This window comes from Ambystoma mexicanum, chromosome 5q, assembly GCF_040938575.1.
Source record: "Ambystoma mexicanum isolate Mex_15411 chromosome 5q, UKY_AmexF1_1, whole genome shotgun sequence".
Taxonomy (NCBI): domain Eukaryota; kingdom Metazoa; phylum Chordata; class Amphibia; order Caudata; family Ambystomatidae; genus Ambystoma; species Ambystoma mexicanum.
Window position 1 is genome coordinate 994,773,394 of NC_090933.1, and position 9,680 is coordinate 994,783,073.

Here is a 9,680-nt window from a genome sequence, read left to right on the forward strand (position 1 = left end):
GGCACTCCTGGAAGCGCCGTCATCAGTCGCCTTCCCCGTCCTCATCCGAGGACTCCACCCGTCGGCGGGTCGCTTATCCCACCAAGCATGCGACGCCGGAGGAATGGGCTTCCTTCGGGAAGAAAACGTTAGCGATTCTCCAATCGCAGGGCACTGGTCCGTCCGCGCCTCCGAGTGGGGTCGGTCGTGATCGATCGAGAGACACTGCTCACATGCCTTCAGGCTCGGGTGGTCAGCACGATTCGCGGGAGCGGTCCCGCTCGGACAAGGGGAATCGTTCTCGTCATGCCCGATCCAGGTCCCGGTCCTCGACGCGCTCCAGACCGTGTGCACCTGTGGTGTCTTCGAGAAAGACGTCGATGCCAAGGTCGTCGACTGACTCTTTCGAGGCCCCGCCTCCGAAGAAGTCGGCGCCCAGGCTGTCGACGGACACGCTCAGGGCTCCGGCCTTGAGGCCTGTGTCGACACCATCGGTACTGTCAGCGCCACGTTCGACGTTGACTCAGATTCACTCGACGCCTTTCGAGGCTGTTTCGACAGGGGGTACCCCGGGGATCGGTGGAACCTCTAGAAAGGCTCTGGCCAAGGTCAAGCATGACTTTGTTCCACATTCTGTGCCTTATTACCGCCATCTTGAGTTTATTTCAGAGGTGGATGAGAGCTCTGATGATGGCATGGTTCCTGATACGGTGCCAGACGAGATTCTCTCGGGCCATAGCCAGATTTGAGGACCTGTGGCAGTCTCTGCACGATGCCAGTGGTCTGGGCACCCCTGGAGGTGGAGTTTTGTAGGCCTGAGCCTGGCACTCATGCCGACTCCTCGTACCGGCGCCTTATGTCTAGGGTCACCGAGTACTTGGGATGGTCTGCTCCCCCAGGGGATTTTCTTCAGGATGACCTTAAGGATATCCTCAACCAAGGTCCAACAACGACCCGGTACTGCCATTCCATATGGCTCTACAGAGGAGGGTGGCGGCGGCTTGGACTGCTCCGGAGAGTCTCCCGGCAGTGGGCAAGTCTTTGCCGTGAAAATACCACCCAGCCAGTAGCAACCCTGCTACTTGACCAAGCACCCCACTCCGGAGAGTTTGGTGGTGCAGGTGGCTACAGCCCCGGCAAAGCAGGCGTCGTATCCTATCATCCCTCCTGATAGCGACGACAAGCGTTTTGACAGCTGGGCGAAGGTGTTTTCTTCAGGGGGTATGGCGCTTCAGGCGGCCAACTCTGTATGTGCCTTGTCATGTTTCACGCTCACTGTGGAACTGTTTCCTTAGCGGCTGAACATATTCCCGAAGGGGACGAACGCGATGGTTTCCTTGCTGTGGTTCAGGATGGCAAGGATGCCATGTGTGAGGCCGTTCAGTCGGGTTTGGACATGGCAGATTGCGTCAGCCGGTCCATGCGGCGAGCACCGTGATACGCAGGTTTGCGTGGTTGTGGAAGTCTGGTTTTGCTCCTGATGTGCAGGCCCAGCTCCTCAACATGCCCTTTGACGGGGAACATCTTTTTTGGCAGCAAGGCTGACTCGAAAGCCTTGAGAGGTTGCAGACCTCCAAAGCTGCAGCAAAGTCGTTGGGCGCTGCAGTTCGCCAACCTCCGCCTTTTCATCCTAGGGGACAGCAATGGAGGGGAGGTTCCTTTCGTTATTACTCATCCTTTGGTAAAGCGAGAGGAGCTGCCAGTCAAAGGGGCACTGTAGGAGTGCCACAGGTGGAAAACAAGGTACTTGAGGTGCCAAGGCCACTTGGGCTGTTGCCTCTTTGCCCTCAGGCAACGCCGCTTCAGCTCAGTCATGAGGCCATGTCCCATGGTTCGCCAGTTGGGGAAGGCTGGCGCAGCATCTTGCAGAGTGGCGCGCCATTACTTCAGATGTGTGGGTTCTAGAGATCATAACCCACGGCTACTGTCTTCCTTTCCGGCAGAGGCCTCAAGACAATCCACTGGGGAATCTCTCTTTGAAGAGTCCGGAATCCGCTCCTTGCACAGGAAATTCAATCCCTGCTGGAGAAAGGCGCCATAGAACTGATGCCTGTAGCGGAGAGGAACAAGGGATGGTATTCCCCTTATTTTTTGATTTCCAAGAAAGACAGGGCTTTGAGACCCATCATGGACTTGTGCGGTTTGAACAAACCCCTCAGGAAGGACAAGTTCAAGATGGTTACTCTCTCTCAAGTCCTCCAGGCCCTTCAACTTCAGGAGTGGTTGGTGTCTCTCAATTTCAATGACGCTTATTTTCATGTGCCGGTACATCCAAAGCACAAGAAGTACCTGAGGTTCGCGGTTGCCGACTTGCGCATTCAGTTTCGGGTCCTGCCGTTCGGATTGACCTCCGCCCCGAGGGTCTTCGTCAAGCACATGGTAGTGGTGGCAGTGCACCTCAGGAAAGGCAGGATTCATGTCTACACCTACCTGGATGATTGGTTGATCAGGGCACGCTCTCCCAAGCAAGTCCTGGATCATCTGTCAGTCACCTGCCACTCCCTCCACAAGCTGGGCTTCTCCCTCAACTTCAAAAAGTCCCATTTGACACCAACTCAGAGGCTCCAGTACATCAGAGCTGTGCTCGACACGTCCCTGGGGCAGTGTTTTCCTCCCCAGGTGAGGACTCATCACGTTCAGCAGATGGTACACAAGTTTCAGCTTGCCCAGAGTCTCCCAGTGTTCGAGTTATTGAGATTGCTCGGCCTCATGGCATCCTGAATTCTTCTGGTGCCAGAGGCCAGGTTGCGGATGAGATCTTTGCAATGGGCAGTCAAGCTCCAGTGGTCTGTCCTCTGGCAGGTTGTCGGACCCTGTTCAGGTGCCGTCCACGGTCACCCAGGACCTTCTGTGGTGGGCTGTCGAAGACAATCTGATGAAGGGGGCTTCATTTTGGCTACCCTGGCCGGAGGTGACTATCGTGATGGACGCATCCCCCACGGGATGGGGAGCTCATGCCAAGGAGTTGACAGTCAGCGGTCGTTGGTCTCCGTCGGAGTCCAGACTCCATATCAATCTGTTGGAGCTGAGGGCCGTTAGGCTAGCCCTGAAGGCTTTTCTGCCGACTGTGTGAGGGAAGAATGTCCTGATCCTGACAGACAACACGGTGGGCATGCACTACCTCAACAAAAAGGGGGGGGGGCAGTGTCACTTCCTCTGTGCAGGGAGACGATGCAGCTCTGGTTCTGGGCAATCCAGCAGGAAGTTTCGATCTCAGCAGTTCATCTGGCCGGAGACGAAAAAGAGACGGCGGACGCTCTGAGCAGGCAGAGCGCGATCTCTCACAAGTGGTAGTTGGCTCAGGAGATTCTCCTGGAGATCTTCGCCCTTTGCGCAACCCCTCAAGTGGATCTCTTCGCCTCCAGTGTCAACCGGAAGTGCGAGAGGTTATGCTTGTGGGAATTTCCTCCAAAAGGAGCCTTAGGAGACGCGTTTGTAGTGGAGTGGTCATTCCCACTGCTGTACGCGTTTCCTCCAGTCCCCCTCATCCGCAAGTACTGCGGAGGTTACGGAGGTTCGGTTCCCAGATGATCCTCATTGCTCCGGCGTGGGCCCGGAGGACGTGGTACCCGGGCCTTCTCGACTTGTCCATCTGCCCTCCACGTCATCTTCCCATCCGAGACGATCTACTCTCATGGGAGGGGCGGGGGTCAGGTTCCTCAACCTTCACGCTTGGTTTCTGAAAGGTTGAGGTATAAGGATTGGGACCTCCCTGAAGACGTGATGGAGGTGTTGCTCTCGGCCAGACGGCCCGCAACAAAGTCCCTGTACCGTTGGCTTAAGTTCTGCGACTGGCGCAGGGTTAAGAATGTGGATCCTTTTGCATCTGACGTTCCCATGGTTCTGTTTTTTTTGCTTTCTTTGGCCCACAGGGGCTTGCAAGTGGGTACCGTTAAAGGTTACCTGCCGGCGCTGTCCATATTTAAGTGCTCATCTGAAGAGTGTTCCCATTTTAAAATTCTTTTAATTTCTCAGTTTCTGAAAGGGCTCACTAATGTGTTTCCTCCGTCACCTTTCTAGGTGTCCGGTTGAGATTTGAACCTTGTTCTCAAGTTTCTGATGGATTCTCTGTTTGAGCCTTTGCATTCATGCCTTTGAGACTGTTAACTCTTAAAACTGTATTTTTGGTTGCGGTAACTTCCGCTCGCAGAGCGAGTGAGTTACAGGCACTTTCAGTTAAGCCACCCTTCACTGTGTTTCACAAGGACAGGGTTGTCCTTAGAGTTCGTCCTTCCTTTCTTCCGAAGGTGGTGTCGGAATTTCATTTAGGCCAGAAGGTTGTTCTTCCAGCATTTTGTCCTCCTCCACATCCTGGTAAGGAAGATGAGCGGCTCCATAGGCTTGATCCCAGGAGAGCGTTAAGCTTTTATATTTCACGCATGTCCGGGGTCAGAGTGGACGATCAACTCTTCATTGGTTACACTGGAAAGCGTTTGGGACAAGCTGTGATGAAACAGACTTTGTCTCGCTGGATTATTTTGGCTATCTCTGAGTGTTACCGCTTGGCAGGTAAGGACCCACCGGTCGGCTTGCAGGCCCCTTCTACCAGGGGTATGGCTGCTTTTACTGCCCTACAGAGGGGTGTTCCTATTCGTAACATCTGTGATGCAGCCACCTGGGCTTCGGTACATACTTTTGTACGTCCTACTCCCTCGGATCTGGCTTTGGCAAGGCAGTCCTTTACTCCGCAATTTGATTGGGCATTCTAAATTTTTGTTCTCTAAATTCTTTTCCCACCTCCTTGCATTGGTATTGCTTTGGGAGTCTGTCATAGATATGGAATACGTCGGAGGACCCAATCCCCTCGAAGAACAAGTTACTCTCTTATCTGGTAACGTTCTTTCGATGGGATGGTCCGACGTATTCCATATCGCTCCCTCCCTACCTTCCCCGCTACAGAATTTCTTTAGTGATTGCAGCTTATGTTTCTGCAAGGCTTTGTGTGTCAGACTGGCAGAAGACTGGTGCCACACGTTCTGGGAAAAAAATACAACTGTGGCTACGTGCGTCCTACTTATAACATCCAGTGACGTCGGCTGTCGGAGGAGGTCCTCGAGGGCAGCGTATCGACGTCATGGACGCAGACGCTGAAGATTTTCCAAAGCAGCACAGCTGTGGTGATTACATGTCATAGATATGAAATACGTCGTTGGACCATCCCATCGAAAGAACATTACCAGGTAAGAGAGTAACTTGTTCTACTCGCATAGTTTACAAAATACCTCTTCCCATAACCAACGTCAATTCTCACCACCCCCGATCTTTCAACATAATTTCCTTTAGCTGTAAACTCCTTTAAATTACCCTCTCCTCTAGTTCTCTGATATTTCCTTAGTGTTTTCTCTATCAAGATTCTTTCTTGTTTTCTCCTGTACCCTTCTTTTGTCAGTAATCCCTGTATTGTTGTTTTGCAGCCTCCCAGACCACATGGCTTTTCATATCCTGCCTATCAATCTCATTAAAGTATAGCTCTATTTCGTGTTTTAATTCATTCTTAAATATCACATTTTTTAATAGAAACTCATTACACCTCCAGAAGTAATACCCCACTTCCCATCTCCCCCATGTCCAGCTGTACTGTTACCATTTTGTGCTCCATCCAAGCAACTTCCACCAGATCACGCTCAAGAGCTCTGTAGTCCTGCCCTCGTTCTAATAAGATATAATCAATCCTCCTAAAGGGTGTTGTGGGGTATGGCGAAGAATGAGAAATCGCTCAGCTCTAGGTTCAAAGCTCTCCAGATATCGCACAAGAGATGTTTGTCAAGGATAGGTTTGAGGCTTCCCAGTATGGCCCTGCTACTGTGCCTATCCATTTCTTTAGTGGCTCTTCTATCCCAGGAGCAGTCTGCCTACATGTTGAAGACCCCTCTCCCCCAATAATCAATAACCCCTCAAATATGTCTATGGGTTTCCCTCTCCAAAAGAACACTAACCCAGATTTGGACAATATATGGAGGTTAATGTTCTGTTCACAGAAATCAGCTTTCCCTTGATGGCTATCCATCTCCCCTCGTAACCCCCTGTGATCCTTTGTATCTTCTAAACACAACGTCTTTCTCAGAAGAAGTCCCACTCCCCCTTCTTGCACTACCCTGATGCCTAGAAAGTGTACCCAATATTTTTACGAGGGATTTTACACTATTTCCCATGTATCAATCTTGTCTCCTTATTGCAGGCCACTGCATGAGTTCTATGTTCACTACCACTCCCCTGCTCAATAATTCTCACCCTCCCATCTCTGTATGAAAACATCTAAATCTAGTTATTTCTCCAGTCAAGTATTCTATTCTGTGGTCATCTGCACGCCCCTCTGCCTTCCTTGTATCCCCTGGGACTCCAAGTTCAAATAAGCTCATCTCTTTACCAGCAAGGGGCGATTAATCTTCCTGAACTTTCCTGCTCCAGGTATTCTTTTTTTTTTTGTGATCTCAAATCTTCTGGTCTGCCCTCCAATAGGCTCCCCACTCTCCATAATAGATGCCTGTGCTCATGGTTCTATTTCAACGAAATGCTTGAGGGATTGACTGACTTCCTTGGCAATGGTGCTTCTAAAATCATCTCCCCCTGAGCTCAAATATCAGAGCAAATGGGAAATTCCACTTAAATCGTGCTCATTTCAAGTTCAGCCATTTTGTAAGTTGTCTGCACTGCCTCCTCCTAGTCAACGTCCGGTTCGAGAGTTCATGATAGATTCACTCTAGGGAACCTTCATAGTCTCCACTTTTCAGGCCTTAACAATGCCTCTGTATTTTGTTCGTTGCACAGACACTTATCTACAATTGATCTCAGGCCTCTCGCTCTGCTTTCTCCCCTGTGAGCTCTCTATTTGTATTTACCCTCAGCCCCTTTGAAAAGCATGTTTATATTTCCTTTCGACATCTATTGGAGTCTCTTGTTCTGCTTCCTTCAACCCCCGATCCCCAGGTTGTTTCTCCTTTCCCTATTTTGAAGGCTGTCCACCTTCATCTCCAATGCTGACTCTCATCTCCAGATCAAGTATCCTGGCATCCAGCTTAATTTCTACTATATACCTGTAGATCTGATTGTTTTAAAGTCCCTCCCGCCTCTCCTTTATCGTAGCCACTCTTTCACAAAGTTCGGAGATGGATGCCTTGATTTCATGTAGCATACTCTAGATGTCTCCTTTTGTTGCCCCTTCTTTCCCTGTCCTAGATGTCCCCTGCAGCTGTTTTCCCTTTTTGTGGTGGTGGGTTCCTCAGGTCTGTGGAACCTCTGGAGTGCTGGAATGCCTGCGAGGGAGGGCCCCCTCCGATCTTGGTCTTCTGTGATAAGAGTTGCCAGGCTAGTGTCCCAAGTTACGGTATCTTGCAATATTGTTGCCTGTCTTGTTTCACCTCGCTCTGTGGTGTGTGCTGCGGTGCCTTCACCTGGCACTGAGAGAAATCTCATATTTTGTGCCCCCCACGTCCAAGTGCGATTTCCTCCCTCTGCCTGCCACACCCCCCCCCCACCCCTTTGTTCTGGGATCCCCATTCTGAGGTCCATTCCTGTGTGTAAGGGGCATCCTTAGCGTTCAACTGCCTCAATCATAGGTGCCCTTGAAGTCTTCTCTGTAGCTGCCTCTCTCCACCTCTGGTACTCCTCACCCGGGCCACGCTTCTCATGTGACTACTGGGCTGCACTACTAGCAGAAGTCCTACACCCACGATTGCGGAACCTTCTCATTTTCACCCCTCTGCTCTTGCGGGGTGGGTGGGCACGCCTTGCATACATCTGCTGTGAGTATCCCTGCCATGTACTGGCCAGCCGAAACTCTTGTCTTCTGTGACGCCTTTTGGCTCTTGCCCTTAATTGGGTGGGGCAGCCAGCTCTTCTTTCTTACCAGGGACTCTCTCAGCTCTGAGAGCCTGCTACCAGCACTACTGAACAAGGCCTATGGTGATCTGCCACCCCTACTAGAGGGCCTTCGTATCAAGTTTGCTTGGTCTGCTCTCTTGTTGTCTCCTCTTTCCCAGCGCTACCAGTGGAGTGGCCAGGCCGTCATCTTCTACATGCCCCTGCATACATTGCCCTGGTTTTGCAAGTGTCGAGCTTCACCTGGGCCTTGCTGGCTTTGCTTTAAATGTGGGGGTATTTTCACGCTTCTCTTCTGTTGAACATCGTAACCCTGTGGTTGTGTGGGTGCACAGAGTCCCCTAGTTCCACCACCTTGCTTTTGCAGGGGTCCCTCCTCACTTGCGTCTCCTGTCTTGAGTTTCTTCCCCGTGTGTTGCCGATCCAGGACTCCAAACTTCTCCAGCATGGGGTCTGGCATGGATTCACATGCCCATGAATATTCCGTCATCAGGCTGGGAATCCTCTGTAAAAGAAAAAAAACGGTTCAATTTAACTTCAAAACTGTATTTCTCCTCTAAACCAATTGCTGTCCTCTGGGTCATACTGCCCCCATCCAATGACAGACCTTTCCCTAGGCCAGCCTCTGGCAGCCATCTTCAGATTTGTACTGCACGCTTCAGTGTTGGGAGTCCTCGAGTTGCTCTCCGAGCTATTATGTACTTTTTTTCCCCATGTTTTTCACAGAAAAGTTCTGTTTTTGTTCCAGCAGAGCCCCTATGCTCCTATCTTCATTGGCCAGCAACATGGATCTGTTGTCTGAAGTTGCGCAGTTGTTTGTCAAAGTTCCTGGAAGGCCATCTGGGACCTACTTTGCACCCTCCAACCAGTATAACAGGCTGGCGGCATGGCTCAAGTCGAGCAAGGCCTCTGACCCATGCTCCGAGCAGGGTCATGCCTCACCCAGGGCCGGTCAGTCCAAGGAGCAGTCTCCCTGTCGGAGGAGGTCGAAGTCCTTTGAGGAAGCACCATCCGTGGGGGTCCAAGATAAGGCCAAGAACTGCAAGGCCAATTTCGTCGGGTTCGCCGCTGATCTGGGTCCCAAATCGGATAGATGGCCATCGCCGTCCGCCTCCTCAGCCAGCCTTCCATCGGGTTCCTCCACCCCAGCCATGTTATGGGACAAATCGGAGAAACAAAGGCCGGAGGAAGAGTCGGCCTCACAGCAGGCTCACCAGGTGCAGCCAAAGATGCCATCGACTGCTTTGTCAACATCCTCTGGGGTGACAGCTACGACGGGTGATACTGAACTGACTAGGGTGGTCCCTACAGCGCAGAGAGTATCCCTGCATCCCAGGTGGGACATGGCTGCTGAGGCAGCAGCGAAGGCTGTAGGCAACCCCGGGGGTGGGGCACTACTGGTTCAAGTCCTTCTGCATGCCCTCAAGAGGGGAAAAGGGGGGCAGGAGGCCCCAAAGCAGCCCTCCAAGGTTTACGAGCAGCCAATGGACATCACAGACAATGACTAAGCGTCTGTCCGTACAGTTCACGAGGGGGACAGCTCTGCAGGGCCTAGCACTCCATTCCCTCCTCAGCTGAGGGACATATCCATGGACATCCTTTCAACTCTCCACACCCTGGTGACGGAGATCCAGCAAAGGTTGCCTCCAACACCGGCAGCTGTTGTACTGCAAGCCCCTGCCCAGCCTCCATGTAAAAATAGGACGCATCATCCGACGCTGCTGCATAGGCCGACTCCATCAGTGGCCCCGGATATACACAGACACGACGGCCATGGGAACCGATGAAGATGAGGGCTTTGTCCCGGCAGATGACGAATCACGCACCTGATAGAGGCCCTCTACCAGATGAGGTGGGATCATTCCACTCGATCTCCAGGACCT